Source organism: Heterocephalus glaber, unplaced genomic scaffold, assembly GCF_053883595.1.
Source record: "Heterocephalus glaber isolate CG9 unplaced genomic scaffold, H.glaber_assembly_v1.0 deba00001577, whole genome shotgun sequence".
NCBI classification, from domain to species: Eukaryota; Metazoa; Chordata; class Mammalia; order Rodentia; family Bathyergidae; genus Heterocephalus; species Heterocephalus glaber.
Window position 1 is genome coordinate 24,037,944 of NW_028258358.1, and position 20,237 is coordinate 24,058,180.

The following is a 20,237-nucleotide window of genomic DNA, read 5'->3' on the forward strand; positions in this document are numbered from 1 at the left end:
TTCCAAGTTTTAGCTGTTACGAACCATGCTGTTATGAACATGAGAACACATATATCACTGTGGTCTGATTCTTTTAATTCTTTGAGGAAGATCCCCAGCAGTGGAATAGTGGGGTCAAATGGGACTTCCAGTCCTAGTTCTTTGAGGTATCTCCATACTGATTTCCACAGTGCTTGTACCAGTCTACACTCCCACCAGCAGTGGAGCAGGGTTCCTCTTTCCCCACAGCCCCACCAGCATTTGTTACTGGTTGGTTTCATGACAGCAGCCATTCTTTCTGGAGTGAAGTGGAATCTCAGTGTTGTTTTCATTTGCATCTCTTGAATGACCAGTGATGTTGAACATTTTTTCATGTATTTATTTGCTATTTCTACTTCTCTGTCTGAGAAATGTCTGTTCATTTCAGACGCCCATTTTTGGATTGGGTCTTTAAATTTGTGAGGTCTGATCTTTTTAAGTTCTTTATAGATTTGAGATAGTAGACCTCTGTCTGAGGAAGAGCAGGTGAAGATTTTTTCCCACATTGTGGGTTGTCTCTTCACACTGCTGGTGGTTCCTCTTGCTGTACAGAAGCCTTTTAATAAGAAGAGATCTCATTTGTTGATTGTTTGTGCTAGTTCATGGGCAACTGAGGTTTTGTTCATAAAATCTTTTCCTACACCGATGTCTTCAAGGGTTCTACCTAACCTCTGTTCCAACTGGTTCAGCTTTTCTATTTTAATATTTAGATCTTTAATCCATTTTGATTTTAGTTTAGTGCATGGTGAGAGATACAGGTCTAGTTTTAATCTTTGGCAAGTTGAAGTCCAATTTTTCCAGCACCATTTATTAAGGAGGCTATCTTCCCTCCAGTGAGGGTGTTTGGTGCCTTTGTGGAAGATGAGATGGCTGAGTGTATCTGCATCTTCTAATCTGTTCCACTGGTCCTCAAATCTGTTTCTTTGCCCGTATCATGCTGTTTTTATCACTGTAGCTTTGTAGTATAGTTGCAGGTTGGGGATTGTGATACCCCCTGCCATATCTCTGTTACCTAGAATTGCTTTTACTATTCTGGGTCTCTTCTTGTTCCAAATGAATTTTTGGATTGTTTTCTCAAGGTCCATGAAGAATGCTGCTGGATCTCAATTGGAATTGCATTAAATCTGTACAGCAGTTTTGGAAATATGACCATTTTCACTATATTAATCCTTCCTACCCAGGAGCAAGGGATGTCTGTCCATTTTCTGATATCATCTTCAATCTCTCTCTTCAGAGTGCTATAGTTTTCAGAGAAGAGGCTTTTGATTTCTTTCATTAGGCTGATTCCTAGGTATTTCAGTTTTTTGGATGCTATTGGGCAAGTAATTATTTGCCCTGTTTCTCTCTCAGTGAGTCTGTCTTTGGTGTAGAAGAAAGCTATTGATTTTTGTGTGCTGACCTTGTAACCAGCTACTTGAGTGAATTTGGTTATTAAGTCTAGAAGACTTTTGGTGGAGTTCTTGGGATCTTCTATATAGAGTATCATGTCATCTGCAAATAATGACTATTTGACTTCTTCATTACCTGTCTTTATTCCTTTTATTTCTTCCTCTTGTCTAATTGCCGAGGTTAATGTTTCCAGACCTATATTGAACAAGAGTGGTGATAGTGGACATGCTTGTCTTGTTCCTGATTTTAGTGTGAAGGATTTCAGTTTTGACCATTTAGTATGATATTGGCTGTGGTTTTTCATAGATGGCTTCTATCAGTTTGAGGTAGAGATCATCTATTCCAATTTTTTGTAGGGTTTGTATCATAAATACATGTTGGATTTTGTCAAATACTTTTTCAGCATCTATGGAGTTAATCATATGGTTTTTGTCCTTGGCTCTATTGATATAGTGTATTACATTGATTGATTTTCATATTTTGAACCATCCCTGCATCCCTGGGATGAATCCCACTTGATCAGGGTGTATGATCTTCTTGATGATCTTCTGCATTCTGTTTGCCAGTATCTTATTAAGGATTTTTCCATCTATGCTCATTAATGAGATTGGCCTATAGTTCTCTTTTTCAATTGGGTCTTTCTCTGCTTTGGGGATCAAGGTGATGCTTGCTTCCAGGAATGAATTTGGGACTATTGCTTCTCTTTCAATTTCATTGAAGATTTTAAACAGTAGTGGCAGCAGTTCCTCTCTAAATGTCTTGTAGAATTCAGCAGTGAAGCCCCAGGGCCAGGGCTTTTCTTAGTTGATAAGTTTTTAATTACATTTTGAATTTCATTGGTTGATATTGGGTTGTTCAGAATTGTTAGGTCTTCTTCATTCAACTTGGGTAATTCATATGTATCTAGGAATCTGTCCATTTCTTCTGTGTTGTCCATCTTATTGGTGTATAGGTTCTGGAAGTAAATATTGATGATCCTCTGGATTTCTGCTGGGTCTGTTGTCATTTCACCCTTTTCATTCCTAATTGCATGGATTTGGGCCTTTTCTTTAATTTTTCTGACAAGGTTGGCTAAAAGTTTGTCAATTTTGTTGATTCTTTCGAAGATCCAACTCTTGGCTTCATTGATTTTTTTGTATCTTTCTCTTAGTCTCCATTGCATTGATTTCTCCTCTGATCTTTATAATTTCTTCCCTTGTATGAGCTTTGGGGTTGTCATGTTCTTCTTCTAGAAGCTTGAGGTTCAGCATCAGGTTGTTTAATTGGGCTCATTCTGTTTTCCTAATAAGACTGCTTTCATTGTGTCCCATAGATTCCAATATGTTGTATTGTCATTGTCATTTAATTGAAGGAACTGTCTGATTTCTTCTTTAATTTCCTCTGTGACCTATTGGTTATTCAGAAGTTTGTTGTTCAATTTCCACATGTTTATGAAATTTTTTGAGTTTCTTTTGCTATGGATCTCCAATTTCATGACACTATGGTCTGTTAATATTCAGTGAATAACTTTAATTCCTTTGCACTTACTTAAACATGATCTATGTGTAAGTATGTGGTCTATTTTGGAGAATGACCCATGTGCAGCTGAGAAGAATGTGTATTCTCATTTTGTGGGGTGGAAGACTCTGTAAACATCTGTTAAGTTCATTTGTTCAAGAGTTTGATTGAGTTCTAGTATTTCATTACTTATTTTTTGTCTAGTTGATCTATCTATTTGTGATAGTGGGGCATTGAGGTCCCCCACTACAATTGTATTAGTGCATATATGACTTTTCATGTCCGTTAGTATTTGTTTTATATAGTTGGGCACACTAGTGTTTGGTGCATAGACATTTATGATTGTCATCTCTTCCTCTTGGATTCTTCCCTTTACAAGGATGTAGTGTCCTTCTTTGTCTCTCTAAATCAGTATTGGTTTGAAATCTACTTGATCTGCAAAGAGGATAGCTACTCCTGCTTTTTTTTTGAGTTCTTGTCACATGGGATATTATTTTCCACCCTTTAACTTTTAGTCTATGAGTTTCCTTTTGAATTGTGTTTCTTGTATGCAGCATATTGTTGGATTTTACTTCTTGACCCATTCTGCCAGTCTATTTCTTTTGATTGGTGAATTGAGACCATTAACATTGCTGGTTATAACTGAAACATATTGACTTATCATTGCCATGACTTTTTCTTTTTGTTGGGTTCTCCCCCTTTACATTTAATTTCTTGTCATGCCAGATAGGTTCATTCTGCTTTGCTTCCTGGGGTTGTGATCCTCAATGTCTGCTCCTAGGATATTGTGTAAAATTCTTTGGAGTGCTGGTTTGGTATTCACGAAGTTCCTAAGGTGCTCTTTGTCATGAAAGTATCTTATTTCTCCATCCATTTTGAAAGACAGTTTTGCAGGGTACATCAATCTGGGTTGGAGGCTGTTTTCTTTTAGGGCTTGGAATATGTCACTCCAAGCTCTTCTTGCCTTGATGGTTTGTGTTGAGAAGTCTGCTGTGATTCTGATGGGTTTTCCTTTGTATGTGATTTGTTTCTTTTCTCTGACTGCTTGGAGAACTTTGTTCTTCTGTTGTGTTTCTGGAATCTTAACAATTATATGCCTATGTGTAGATTTTTTTTTGATCAAGGCTATTTGGAGTCCTGTATGCCTCACTTATGTGTATGTCAAGCTCTTTTCCCCTGCTTGGGAAGTTTTCTCCCATTATTTCTGTGAAGAGATTTTTTATGTCATCTCCACTCTCTTCTGTTTCTTCATTGAGCCCAATCAGTCTTATGTTATTTTTCTTTGCATCATCTAGCAGCTGCTGGATTGATTTCTCATGTTCCCTTATAATTTTGAAGCAATTTTTCTTTTCCCAGTCACTAATTGCAATCTTATCTTCTATATCTGAAATTCTGTCCTCACATTGGCTCTTTCTGCTGTGTAGACTTTCAGTGAAGTTTTTCATGTCCTGGAAATCTATTTGCATCTGTTTTATGGATTCCATTTGTTTCTTATGTTGGGATTCCACCATGTTCCTGAGCTCCTCTCTAGATTTATGAATCATGTCTTGCACTAGGGGCACAATTTCTCCTGTTATCTGAGAAATTATTTCTGATTTCATTTTTTCCAGATCCCCTTTTGTTGCCAGTTCAGTGGGTCCAGGTGGTTGAGTATCAGAGTGTTCCATCTCATGTCCCTTTGGGGTTGCTGTAGGTGATCTGGAAGTCTGGTTTTGAGACTTATTTATGTGTTTTGTCATTTTGACTGGGGTGGGGGGCTGTTAGCACCTGCACGGATTGCCTCCTCTGAGCTGGGTGAGGTGGGACAGGGGCCGGGAGCAGCGTTAGGGATGGTGACCCAAAAGCTCTTTCCTGTGGGCTGGGAGCAGCGGGAGGGATGGTGGCTTGGAAGCCCCTTCCTCTGGACCAGGAGCAGCGGGACAGAAGATGGCCCAAAAGCCCTTTCCTCTGGGCTAGGAGCCGCGGGAGGAATGGTGACCAGGAAGCCCCTACCTCTGGGCCATGAACAGCGGGACTCAGTACCTTGGTCTGGTGGTCTGGTGTCCTCTGCCCCTTCCTAGTGTGGAACCAGGTGGCTGCTTATCTGCAGCAGGGTGATTCAGTGTCTTCCTTGCGACTCAGGTCCTCAGTAGGGCATGGACAGACCTGTCTGTCTGAGGAGGGCTGATTCACCATGTTCTGTGCGACTCAGGACCTCGGTAGGGCATGAATGAGAATTATATTTAAGCTTTTTAGCAAACTAGACCCAACACCATCTCGATTCATTTGCATATAAATGCATAGGCGCCTGCATGAGTGCATGTGTGTGTCTATGCATATATGTGTACTAGTGAACTCTTTATTACTTGCTTAAAATTACTCTAGCAAATTGTAAAAACAGTTTTGTTATATTAATTGAGTTGTTCCACCATTAACATGATATAAATTTAGAAAAACGTATTCACTCCTCTGAAATCCTTTTACCCTAGACTGTTATTCTCCTTTTACTTTCTTTTCCAGTCCTTGGAAACCATCAATTAGCTTTTTTGTCAGTTTTGCACATTTCTCATAAATAGAATCATGCAATCATGGCTGGCCAGAGGTGGCCGTGCATATGGTGAGGTTGGAAGCTTGAACTGGGAAGTATGAACCCTCAGAAAAGGGGAAGTGACCCATATACAGGAAGGAACTGATGGAGCCCTTCTTATTCCTTCAGCATGGCAAACACACCATCCTGGGGGAGGATCTAATGCCCTGACTGAAGGAGCCAGGCACTCATCCTAATCTTCTCTTCAGTGGGCCAGTAGCCCTGCTCATGGGGAGAGAGAGCATGGCAAAGTGAATCTTCACAGATGAAGACACTGGAGGGACCAGAATCCAGAGTATCACTCAGAGGGCAGTGACTGAGTTAGGACTGGTGGACTTTGGGAAACTAAAAACAAGGGCAGGATCCTTAGCACCTAGAACCATACACAGAGCAACTCTCAGAGTAGTGCAGAGGTGAGCAGTGGTTGTAACTTGTGTGATCCCAGGGAGGAAAGACAGTTGAGCAGTGCCAAGGCAGGCACTGTTGCATTTCTCCCCTACACACCAGGGAGTTCTGCATCCTTGGGATACTCTCCCCACCACTTACTCTTCCAGCCCAGATGGAAAGCCTCCCACTCCCAGCTGAGTGATGCAAGCCTTAGGCAGAAGAGAGCTTGGACTGTGATACTTTCTGGAGTGTGGGGATGTGGCTGGAGAGCAGGAGAGGAGCTGCATACCCCCAGGGTGTGGCACAGTGTGATCCTTTGCAGCCGCATGGAAAGCAATTACTTAAGTAGCTGCCAGAATTAACATGGAGGGAAAAGGGAAGAGCTTGAGGAGGCCCTGTTGGAAATCAGAGAAAGATTGTGTAGTTAACCAGATACACTGAACCCCCACACACATTAAATTGAAGGTGTTTCAACATAAGGCAAAGGCAAAAGCCTCTTGGTAGCCATGCCCAAATCAGCAAAAGTGAAAGCAAAGCACTACTTGTAAAGGGATGGAAAAAGGCCCAGTGGCCCAGTTGGACTGGCAAGGCACTTTATTCACTGGCAGGGAAGAGAACAAATTGTAGGAGGGGAGTCAGCTCCCTAATCTGACACAGGGGAGTGGGAAAACTCCAGGCACCACACCACACCAGAGGAGGCACTTCATTATCACTTCCTCAAACTCCAGCTAGAATTGTGCATGACCTTGAGACACTGCCCAACTGTCACCCTTCAATGCCCACACCTGAATCTTCGCACCTCCAGCCAAAAGCTACTGAATGCCATGGGCCCTGGGGGGGCTGCAATGTTGTTGGGTAGAGAATGATGCTTTTGGGGTGCAGAGGCACTAACAGAAAACTAGAGGGGAGCAGCATTTTCAGTGAGGGTCCCCCACGGGCTCATAGAAAGTCCAATACCCGAGGGTGTTGTCCTGGAGGAAAGGGGGTAGAAATTGAGAAAACCCGCTTGGGTAATCAGCAGCTGTGCTGCACCCTCTCCTATTTGCACAATTACAGTTTTCCCATCCTAGACAGAGGCATAAAACTTCCAGCTGGTCAAGACAGTAAGAGCAAAATGTAAACTAAGCAGAACATCACCTGTGAAGAAAGGAGGCAGGCTCAGCCATCCATCTGAACCCACACTAAAAAGTCAAAGTTTCTCCATTCATGAACACGTGGGGGAGACCACACTGGTCTAATTCTTACTACAGTTAAAGAGGTTTGAGAGTATTCTATACTTTTGTATATTCATTTGTATGCATGTGGTTATCTTTATTCCTTTTGTCTTCTTTTTTTCTCATTTTGTATGTGTATGAGATATTTGTATGTGAAAATGAAAATAAGAATTAAGTAGTGCTTTAGTTTAAACAACACCTTTCATGGGCATATTAGGTTAATGACACCAAAAATGTTGTGTACGTAGGAATCGAATATAACCTTGTCGTTGGCATATGAGCTGGTTCTGACCATCTCCCAGCTTCCCTCAATGTCCAATGGCTCCCTTTCTCTGTATCCCTTTTCCTTCCCCTGCAAATATTCTCTCAGGCCTCCTATACTGACAAAGCCTTACATTCTTTTCTATCACTCGCTATCTTTTTTACCCACCTTCTTCCTTCTTATCTTTGCTCTTTCTCTTCTCTTCCTTTGTCCTTCCCCCTATTCTACACATCCCAGCTTACCATTCAGCAGAAGTATATACTTTTCCTAGCTATTGAAAAAAGGTGAAATTGTTAGAACAAGTTTTAAATTGCATGACTGAGATACAGTTGGCTCCTAGAAATGCTGACATAACTAATAGTCTTCTCTCCTTGAAACACAGCAACCAGGACTGCCCCTATTAAGCTGAATAGGTTGAAGAGGTTTATAAATGTGAATCCATCACCAAAGCCCTGATTACATCAAAGGGAAACATGCACTAATCGTTAATGAGGTCGCCACACTGCAGTCAGAGTTTTTCTACTCTAATTGATCTTCAACTCTCAGTACAAAAGCAATTGAAAAATGATGCCTCTAAAATTCTTAACTCCCCCAAAACTTATCACACAAGAAGTGAAGTGGATAAATTAAAAAACCAGATGGATAAAATGTTTGAAGAGATTTAACAGAGACACATAAAATGGCCCGTAAGATGTTCAAAGAGCTGAAAGAGGATGTAAGTGGATAAAATGATCGATAAGCTTAAAGAAGACAAAAAAAAATTGAGTAAATAAACAAAGCAATACAGACAGGAAGACAATTTCAGTAAAGAATTAGAAATCATGTTAAATAATAAAACAGAAATTCAATATATAAAAATTCAATTGAAAGTATAAGCTGTAGAAATGACCAATATGAGGACAGAATATCAGAAACAGAAGACAAGATTTATGCAGGAGATCCTGTAGTCAGTGATACTTTTTGCAGTACTTAATTGTATTGTGTATTGATGTCTGATATTCTCCAAGCTTCCTTTTCATACCTTTGAACATATACCAAAATGTTACTCCTGATCGTTTATTGTCCTCCCCATTCTAATAAGTAGGTAAATAAAAATTCAGCACCATATTACATCTTTAAAATGATATATTTTCTACTTGAAAATTTTATCTTTTATTTTATGAAACAATGAAAAAATTATAATCAAATAAAGGAAAATAACAAAAGTTACTATACTGCTCATTGTTATCTTCAAACTAGTTACTTGGCCTGACATATTATTTTGCTACTAGTTTATCTTAGTTCATGGAAAAAAAAATTTGAGTTATTGTCTTTCTTTTCTTTTTTGTATGAATCTTTTTGGTTTATGTCTTGCACTCAATGATATTTTAAAAACAAGAAACCAAGGAAGCAGGATGTAACAGCTGAGAAATGACTAAAAAAAAAAAAAAAACTAACCTAAGAATTATAGGAAATAAAGAAAGACTAGAAGATGACACAGATGTTATAAAAATTATCAAAATCATTCAGAATATTTTAAGTCTAGGGAAAGAACTCAATTTCCAGGAAAACAATTCATATAAACGATAATCCATACAACAGGAGCCCAAAAGCAAGTAGGACTATCTGCTGTATTCTATTTTCAAACAAAATAGACTTGAAGCCAAAACTTCTCAGAAGAAATAAAGGTTGCTACCTACTGATAAAGGGAACAATTCAGTAGGAAATGATAGCAACTATAAATACAAATGCACTAAACAATACATATTGCAAAACTACAGTAATAAAAACAGCATGGAAGTAATTTTTAAAAAGACATGTTGACCAATGCAATAAAATAGAAGATATAGCAATAGTGCCAAGCACTCTAATTCTTTTGATTTTTTTGACAAAGGGGCCAATAATATATGTCAGAGAAAGCCTTGTTGACACATGAGGACTGCAGAGAGTGCATGCAGAAGAATGAAACTAAATCCATATCTCCCAGTACTAAAATCATCTGGAAATGGACCATAGACCTACTTTTAAAATAGAAATACTGAAACTAGTGGAAGAAAAAACTGAATAAAATTCTTGAAGACATAGATGTAGGCAGAACTTTCTGGACAGAACCCTAATTGAACAAAAATATGTACCACAAATCAGCAAAAAAAATTATACCTAATTTATTTATTTTTATTTTTTATTTTTTTTAGTTCTTTTATTGGTACATTTTAGATATATAATTCGTTTACATTTATCATTGGGTGCTTGTGCCTGTACATGATATATCTTAGTTCTTATTTTTTTTCCCCCATTACCTGTGCACCCTTCACCCCCTCCGCCCTTCCCTATTTACATAGATTTCACTTCCAATTATTTTTTCTTTTCTCATAGTTTTTCCTTTTGCTCTTTTCCTTTCCCCTTCCCCTCCCTTCACTCCTTCATCTTTGGAAATTTTTATACCTAATTTAAATCTTCACTACAAATGAAACAACCAACAGAGTAAACCAACAATCTACAGAAGGGGAATTTTTTTTTTTTGTCAGTTATTCCGTAGACAAAGAACTAATATCTAGGGTTTGTTAAAGAAAAAAAAGCTAACAAAAAAATCTCTAAAACAAACAAACAAACAAACAAAAAGTCAATTGAAATGAACAGATACTTCACAAGAGAAGAACTACAAATGCCCAGTAAGTATCTGAAAAATGTTCAGCATATTTGACCATTAGAGAAATGCAAAACAAAATAACACCACAGTCACATCTTACTCCAGCAAGAATATCTATTATAAATGTTTCAAAACACAAGTAATGATGTGAATTCCAGATTGTCTGTCTTTCTGAGACTGCTGTATACATATGTTGTTAAACTGCTAATTTTTCTTCATTTCTTTTTCCTGGTAGAGAAAATGGTCAGTTTCCTTTGGATCATTTTTCTGAATTCTGATTTTCTGCCAGTTCAGGTAGAATCAATGTAGTGGGTTTTTCATATTGGTGATATTTTTAACTCTCAAATCGCTATCTATGACTTTATATTGCTTTCAGTCACTTTATTATTACTCCATATGGAGATCATTCTCATACATTTTTGGTTCTTCAGTCATGGTTTGCTTTACTTTTTTCTAAACTCAATATGACTTATATAAAGTTGTTGTCTCACAAGTTCAACATTTGGGCTTCCTCAATTTCTGTGCACTGTTGCTTTGGTTTCTTTGTGAATAAGTTTCATTTGTTGTTGCTGTTGCTCCATCTCTCTGTACATGGGCCATCGTTTTCTTGCATTTCTTATCAATTATAGTTGAAAGCTAGACGTTTTAAATAATATAATCATCTAAGTCAGAAAATCTATTTCCTAATCTCAGTATGTGCTGCTGTGGCTATGTTAATAGCAATTTTCATGGAATAATTTTGTAAACTATGCATTATTTTTATATGCAGGCACTGATTCCAGCTTTTTGGTCAGAGTAATTGTCATCTAATGTTTGGACAAAGAGTCACTTCAAGTATTGAAAAAACAAATCTCATGGTCCTTGCCAAGAGCACCCATGAGTGCGTGCTGAGAAATTATTTCAGTGTTTTGGTACTTGTATCTCTTCCTTATTTTTAACTTTGTACTTATATAGAACACCAAAGATAACCAAATATTTAACATTAGAATATTATAGGTCTTTCACAGACTTTTGGATCTCAAGGACTATGTCAAAACTTTTCAACACTATTTTTCAAATTTTTTTTTTTTAATTTTAGGCAAACCTTTTAATTCTTTAAACGATTATCCCAGTCTTATATTCCTCTGATAGTAAACCATAGCCACTGAATTCTTTCAACTTTGAGTCAGGTCAAATAAAGATAAGCCCCTAAAAAGGTACTTTTCCAGACAGCAGTCATATTTATCAAATATGGACATCACTCTGGTACCAGGGCTTCTGGGAGTGCTTCAGACGTGATCTGCACACCATTTGTCCACCCAGACCCAGTTGTCACTAGGCTGTTGGTTTTCACAGCTGCTGTTTTTCTTCTGGTTTTGCATGGTTCCATGGAGCTAAAAAGAATTGTATGAGAATACACAAATTTAAAAGCTGCAAAATTCACTATACATTTCATTTTGCTTTTTGTTGCTAGTTGATGCTTTGTGAATAAATGCGCTCCAGATTTTTAAACTTTTGTTAATTCTGAAATATAAAAAGATTAGCTTTTGCCTATGCTGTCATTAATTGTATTGAAGACTAGACTTCATGGAACCGATAGTGCTTTGTCCTATAAATAATATTTTTTCACTTTTGAACATTTAAAAATATTTGTGAGGCTAGCTATTATGAAAAATGTCTTAGAAAGAAGCACACCCTTTCAGAAACTATAGTAGATTAACACTCCTTAAAATTATGCTTCCACATAAATGACATTCTTTCTTGATAATGATAAAAGTACAGGTTAGGTATCACATATATGTCATAGAAATTTCAGAACCAGTAATCTGGATGTTTTGTTCTTAATTCTTTTAAATTTGGTCTTTCAAAATGGATCTTTTAAAATTCAATTATCAATGTTATTATAGTTGTCATAGCCCAGTTATACCCGTCTGTGCTTCCCTAAATAAAGTCTCTTTTATACTTTTCATCATATGAAAAGTGCTACAAATCTCAGTGTTAGTTATGAGAATTGCAAACATACATCTCGTATATTTCAACAATTAATGCCATATACAGAAATTAGGAAATGCTATGGTACTAAATTTTATATATTTTGAAGTGTTTTCCACTATTCAAAGAGAATATGCCACTTAATTTTAGCAAAACAGGTGTGTTTATATTAAACACTTTATAGTAATCATGGAAGATTTTAAATATATTTTCTAACTATTTCTTTTCTTTATTCATACACAATTTAATTTGTTCCAAAAGATACATTCTTCCAAATGTATCTTGCTTTTGTATATTAGAATCAGAGCTTTTCTTGTGATTCTGAGCATTTTCATACACTGTAGTTTTAGGCAAACACACATAAAAATGTAACAATTTCTTCAAATGTCTCCTTAAAATATATTCTTTTTAGGTAGTCAATTTTGGAAAAGGCTTATTTATTCTTGATTTCAGTGCAACTTCTGCCTTTGATATTTATAATGTGTTCTTTAGTGTATAGTTAAGTCTGCAGATTGTTTCCCTCCAGCTACTTCACTATGAGTACAAAATTATTTATGTACTAGCAGATGCCGCCAATATGTAACTGAAAATGTTGTAATAAATTTAATCATGTCTAACACATAGAATTCTATTATATATTGTATAATGTTTACTCTTCTTTAGTAAGCAGTTATAGGCATAATCACATACACATAATGTTGACATGTAAGCTTACTAATTTAAATAAAAGAATATTTAAAGCTTTTGTTGAGTCATTTTAATGTTGGAATTAGTATTAACAGTGATTACTACTGGAGATAAATAAATCAAAAATCATCCTAAATTGATGACTGAAGACCTGTTAAGTTTTTGCAATAGGTCCATAAAACATAAAATTTCAGAATGAACAAAAAATACACAAATAATGTCAATATAAATGATTTTCAAAAATGCATGTTTCAATAAATGTACAGTTAAGTCCACATCTATGAAAAAGAGGAACTCATTCATCCAATCGGTCCACTAAAATAAATTGTCTTAGAGATGTACAAAAATAACCACATTGGAAAGAATATTCCTCCTATCTGTAATTTAAAAATAATATTTCATTAGTAATATTAGCTCTCAAATTCTTGAACTATATTTTTGGTTATGATCATACTTTGATTTAAAATATTTTTAAATAACATAGACCAGCAGCACATATTCCTTCAAAGATATGCATCTATCTGTAAAACCTGCACTATTCACCAAAATTTATTCCAAAATTGTACAATGTACACAATTTCTTTTAAAATACATTCTACATACACAAATACAAAAAGAAATATAGTGTAACACATATTAGCATGGTTTTTTTTTTTTGCTTCTTATTATAAAAATGACTTGTGTTTATTTGCTGATAGTCTTGACAATGTATACAGAAATAATTTCTAGACCTAGATACATTTCAAAATGGAAATTGGTGACCTTAAAAGTTACGCTAGAAAAAAAGAGTAAAAGGAAGGAATTATCTCACTTTTCAAAACCCCAAACTGATACATTTCTAAATCCATCTTTCCTTCCCTATGTCTCCACATGACTGGATCAGGCAACACTTCCTGCCAAACACAAGAGATATCTTTGTGTAGCCATTGGATTTCATAAATTTCTCTACTTATAGCTACTTTCTTTGATTAGTTATCTGCTCCTCATTTCTCAACAATTCACCACTGGACTTCAGCTTTCTTTCCTAAAAGAAATTTTCATTCATGAATCATATAAATTATTTTTTAAAGTGCATCAAAGTGTTTCACTACTTTGCTCCAATTTTTTTTTTTACATTACTTTAAATACTGCAGTTAACTGCCTGACCTGTAAGACTTTGAAAGAAATTCTTACAACTCCTCTGATTCCCTTTCCTACCATATTTTCCAATTTCCCCTTCCACTGAAAACACAATTACCTCACTTCTTGAACTTTCTTATCTGGAAACCTACTGCTGGCCCTCAGTATTCTATTTGTTATTTTCTCCCCTTAAATATTGTGTCCTCAGATAACCCCATGACTTTTCTCTTTTCATTCAGTGCTTCTCAAATGCCATCTTCAAACATTATATATAAAATAATAGTTTTAGCATGGTCTTTTTAGCCGAAATTTGTTTTTCTCACATTTTAATGAGCTCAAGTACCATTATATGTTATTTAAATTTTATATCTCCTCCAACTAGAATTGCATTGCATGCAATTTGTCCTCCTTTCTTTCTCTGTCTTTCTTCCTTTCTTTCCAGAGTGTTAATCCAAAGCATGTTTATGAGTAACTGAATGAGCTTGTTGAAAAAAATAGGCTCATTATTATACAGGATGTTCTTCACTTTTCCTTGCTAATATACTTATTCTAGGAGTATTTTGCTGTATTCATTGATTTGTCTGTTCTTTCAATATGCTCTGTTCTGTTCTGGAGAAGATTCATTTCCTTTTAGTCCAGACACCTCCTCTCTTTCCACAGCATTCCATTTCAGTAAATATTTTCTTTTTTCACCATGTATTTTTTCTCTGTACTAAATAAATTTTTTCAGTATAAAGGCACCTTCTAAAATTATCTAAAGATCAGTCATTTCTTCATCTCCACATCAATTACAGTCTGTCAAAGAGTAGATTGTGAGATAAATGAATAAAGATCTCAAAAATGATTTTATCTAGAAAAACGTTTTTCCTGTAAAGTGGATATGTGGTTTTATTTATTGTATTTTGTGAGTTGAAGGTGAATGAAAATAGCATTTCAGAATTAAGAATTTATATCCTAAGTTGTAGGTAGTTTGTCTATGTGATTTTAAATCATTATATTTACTCTCTTTACATTTATTACACTTTGAAATATTGCTGTTTATAATGATTATAAAATTTAATTAATATATGACATGTCTCCTTTCTCGTGTGCTTTTTAAGCAGAATTATTTTTAAGCATATAGAAAGAAAATATGCTCTTTCTAAGTCATAGAGGCATAATTCCACCAGGATTATCCTATAAAAAATATAAGGAGAAAAAATTACATAGACCATAAGAAAAAATACTAGTAATTTTACTGACATTTTTATATAATAAAAATTGCAAGAAGAACATACTCCTCTACTCTATATGGGAGCTAAGTACAAAACTGTGAGATCTGTGATCTATTTTTGTGACTGATAGAATTCTTCTTTTAATAAATCATTATCATGTCTTCTAATAAAAATAGTCATTTCACATAATACTTATTCAATCGGAAGTATGACAGAAATAAAAGAGAAACTGCTATTAATATTCTATCGTGATTCGTTTTTCTCCTTGAACTTGAATTTGTAATGAAAGCTTTTTAAGTCTTAAGTATGGTTTTTGTAGTTGGAAAACTGAATTATAGTAGGAAATTGAATAGCATATAATTAAAATTTGTTGGTAGGTTAAAACAGTGATTGTATTTCATTTTATTTTTCCCATTAAAAAATTATCATAATTTACTGGTACACTCTAACAGAGGTGAATCATCTTTTTCCTTAGTCACACCTTCCATAGCTAACTCTCATGACATTAATTCTTAGCAAAGACTTCAAGTTTATTTTTTCCTTTTTGAGAGTCACTACATAGAAATGTTAATATGGATGCTTACTAGGTCACATATTTACTCATATAAAGAATTACAACAAAGTTATCACAAAATAATGCAAGAATTCGATAGACATGAGCAGGTATTTGCTGTTACTTCTCTTGTTCACTAATATTTTTGCTCATCACATCTCTTAAACTTTAATCTTATAAGTGATGTTAAAATATTCAGTTTGATTTGTTGGCTTTGTAAGTTAATACACTGAAAACACTTGTATGTTATGGTATTATAATGGCATCATCGGGTAAGGGCTTCATTATATACTTTGTCTTTGTGTATTTAGATGAAGTGAGGAAGATGTAAAATCAAATTGAAAATATCCAACATCTGAGAATACCTAAATTCCATCATAAATACATGTAGTGTGTTCAGTAGTTTGCATATGTTTATAAAATAAACCTTACTATAACTCATAATTACAAATAATAAAGCCATTATTCAAATTGGTTAAATTATTTTTGTGAAGTTGAAGCAGGGACAACAAATGAAACACCTTAGATGTAATCTTCTTGTGATATAAATAACTTAGACACAGCATTAGAGAATAATGAGAGGCTTAAAAGATATTCTAACCAAATATATTTTCAAGGAGAAAAATGTTTTCATCTCTCTAATGCAAGCTATTAGTTAAGCCCTTATAATAATATTTTCCCAAAGCCATTGCACTGATAGACATATTTTAAAATTTCAATGCAATGACAAATTATAATTACACGGCAAAATATGTAAAAGAAATAAAATGCAAAAGTTGTGAAATAAGGATCTCATTCTCAATAGGATATATATGCAAGTATAATAAATGAAAGTCCTATTACTTTTGACAGTGGGAAAAAATCTCAGAATCCTGAACCCTTTGGGGATAAATCTGCATGAAACACAGTTTTATAGAGATGAGAGAATGTTAGTTACAGCATCCAATTTTAGCAAACCTTGGAAAATACTATGAAATTCTGTGTTTAGATTGAATACAACCAGCAAAGAAAGCTCAGGAAGATAGCTTTAAGAAGTAATTTTTAAACCATATTTAAGGTAACAATACATATTACAATCTTTTTGGTGGAAGTGATGTCTGAAAGCAGTGGAGTTAATATGACTGAGACTTTAAATAAGCCAGTGAAGGTTTGCATTCTGTGAAATAAAACATGACAATCTGTTATAAGATTACCACTGTATTTATTAACCAATGCTCAAAGCTATATGCAACTAAACAAGCTGAATGATATTATGAAAGGTGTATAGATGTTTTAAATTATAGGATTTTCACTCCAAAGTATCATTCTTTGTGAATCAAATTTGATTTGATGTTAAAATGTGTGTCCAGGGAATTCACATTAAACTGTTTTTGGTGTTACAAAATTGTAAATTCAGTATATCTGAGTTACTTGGTAACAAAATAGACTAAGAATTTACTGATGGTTTGAAATTTGATGAAAGTGTAGAACACATTTACATGAGCGTCAAGGTGTCCCCATTGGAAAGATAAGGCAAAGGAAACATTAATTTTAGTTATATTTCATTCAGGGATAAACCAGGTGTAGTGGATTATTGAAAAAAGTTCATGATTTGATAGGTAAAATTATTAGATTCACTACTCTTCTCTCATTTGCAATTACCTTATATACTCACACTGTTGATGTGAATCTATGCTGAGCAAAAGTTAAGGGAAGTATATTTTGACACTTTTTAAACTTTCTATTGGTTATGGATCTTTAAACTATAAATATATATGGGAAAATATTTATATTTATATATATATAAAATATATATATATTTCATATTTTTTACCTGTGATGTATCTTTATATCAAATACCTCACTTAACTATTACCTTTCCTTCTGTAAACTGGTATAATAAATATTGTCAAGAGGAAGAAAAAAAAGAAAAGAAATGGACCAAAAATATTACTTTTGTCTATGTGCTATGCCTCTGCTAGATATTTCATTAATGATCCAACTTTTGTTGTCACTAAATACGAAAGTAGAGTACTTTTATTATTTCTGTATCATCACTGAGAAAATGATGGTTCCATTTATTAAATATTCAGGATATTAAATAATTTAGTCAAGTCCACTTTTTTGATCTGAGTAATAATGGCAGTTATTAACGTAAATCTATATGAACAAATTTTCTTCTTACATTTCATACTTGTATTACCATATTTCTTTTGTGAGTTTGTTTTTTGTTAAGGATAAAGACTTTATAAATTAAAGGAAATTTGCCTTCAAATAATTAACTTTTCTTTTATGCAATGAAGTATTATTATAACTCACTATGTTTTAGTCTTTTTATTTACATTATTTCCCTTTCTAATCGGTCAACAGATGGTGTTTTCATTGGCCTTGGCTGGGGTTCAGTGTTATACCCAACTGATTCTCAGAACTATTCTTCTGGGGATGGGGGCAATAAAAGTTAGTGAAATAACCATTTCCTTGATGGATGGGATCTGGGAAGAGGAATCACTAGGCAGAAATTATGCTGAAATGGAGAAGTCTAACCTTGTCCTTGCCGCGTTGTGCACAGACTTTACTGGGGGTCCTGCTCACCATGAACAAAGCCTCAAACTAAGCAACACACTCCATTTATTGGTCTCTTTGTCTGTCTCTCTTTTTGTAATTTTATTAATATAATCCACTTGCCATAAAATTTATCCATTGGAAATGCAAACATAGGCAAAAACGTGTACTTCGGTATATGTAACATGTTTAGCTATCATTATCATGTTGATGTTTGTATAATCTAGATTTGGACACAATGTTTCAATTTCTTACAAGAATTTATAAAGTTATATTGTTTTTGCAATTATCATTCTCAAAATGTTTACATTTTCATCACCCTGAATCTCTAAACCCATTAGCAGTCAGTTCTCTCTATTTTACTTCTCCTGTCTTAGGAAAGCACAGATCTGCTCAATGTTGCCTATTCTGCACATTTTATGGAAACAGAATTGTACATTGCAGGGTTCTTTGTAACAGACTTAACTTAGCATCGTGTTTCCGCAGTTAATGCATGTTGTAGAATGCATCAGTAGTTTGTTGACTGAACAATATCCTATGTATATTATACATTTGCTTCTGCATTCCTCTGCTGATCATTTATTTTATTTTTTCTCACTCTGGCTTATACAAATCATTTACTATGAATATTCCTGTAAAACTACCCATGTTTCTCCACAAATAAGACCTAACTTTAAAATAAGCTCTGATCTTTACCATGGTGATGGCCAATGTTATGCAGATTAAACCTCGCTATTTTGTTTTTCCTGGCTACCCTGTAATGGCAGGTAAGGTAAGGTGATTGGGGCTAGCATTTTTGATCTGTAGTTTTGAAGGCTGATTATTTTCCAGTGAGATCTTATTTTGGGTGAAATGGGTATTCTTTAATTTCTCCACTGTATATATTTAGATGTAAATATTTTGGGTCATATAGTAAGCATTGATCTTGTGAGAAATTATCAGATTGTTTTCCAAATGGTTGCATCCTTTTACATTTTCATATGAAACATACGAGTGGTTAAATTCCTTCACATCTCTTCCCCCTAAATACTTGTAACTTTCTGTATTTTCTCCTGTACCTCCCCTTGTGGCTGTGAAATGGTATTGTGGAAGACTGCATTGCATTATCCACGTGGCTTATAATGTTGACCATCTTTACATGTACTTTTTTGGCTATTTGAAGTCCTATTTTTATAAATGTCTATTCAGATCTTAATTCAGGAATTAATTTTTTTGTTATTGGGTTATAAGATTTGTTTTATATATTATAGAAAAAAAGTCCCCCATTGCATATATAATTTACCAAATAATTGTTTCTCTTACGTGGACAGTGGTATGTTTTGTTTTTTTACATTTTATGCAGTTCTTTGAAACATAAACATTTTAAATTTGATGATATCCAATGGATCCATTTATTTCTCATTGGTGATTTGGCATTAGATGTACTTACATTTACCACTTTTATTTCTCTAGACTCTCAATTCCTTGAAAGAGCTGTTCAATAATTGTTATTCCAATCACATTCATGGAATGTCTTAGTTGTTTGTGTTGCTACAACAAAATATTCCTGACTAGGAAATATACAATGAACAGCAACGTATTTCTTACAGTTTTTAGACTGGGGAGTCCAAGACCAGGGTGTCAACAAGTTCAATTTTCTGGTGAGGGTTACTTTTTGTTCCCACAGTTGTACCTCGATGTTGTATCTTTTGAAGGAGAGGAAGACTGCATCTTTACATAGTGGAAAGCAGAAAGCGAAGAGAGGTGAGTTTGGCCTGAACAATCTTCCTCTTTTATAATGGCCTTAATCCCACTTACACGAAGAATCCTTCATTGCATAATCATTTCTTGAAGATCCATTTAAAATTATAGCATTGGTAAGACTTGAATGTTGGAAGGGACATATTCTCACCGTAGCAAAAATAGTTTGAAATAAGCTTCTTAATAAGTATATTACATTTAAACCAGTTTTTAAATTGTTACTGAGACAAATCACATAAACACTTTGGAGACCTTGCTTACAGAAAAAAACTCTTTGATAATACAGCTAAATACAAATGTAATGGACATGAAGTCAATAGTCTACTGGAATTACAGCTCTACCACCTTCCAGATGTACAGTGTATACTGCTCTTTCCTTATCCTCCAAATCAGTCAGCATAAAAATATTTCCTCATATTTACTATGAGAATATAAAAATACACAAAACCC

The 20,237-nt window shown here is 34.6% G+C and overlaps 1 long non-coding RNA gene across 1 annotated transcript in view; it reads right to left on the minus strand.

Moving 5' to 3' along the window:
• Positions 1-20,237, minus strand: part of LOC147823531 (uncharacterized) — a 43,742-nt gene that overhangs the window by 15,641 nt on the left and 7,864 nt on the right. The window contains exon 2 of the long non-coding RNA XR_015443720.1: positions 4,927-5,098. This is a non-coding gene — a long non-coding RNA (uncharacterized LOC147823531). The remainder of the gene's footprint in view (positions 1-4,926; positions 5,099-20,237) is intronic.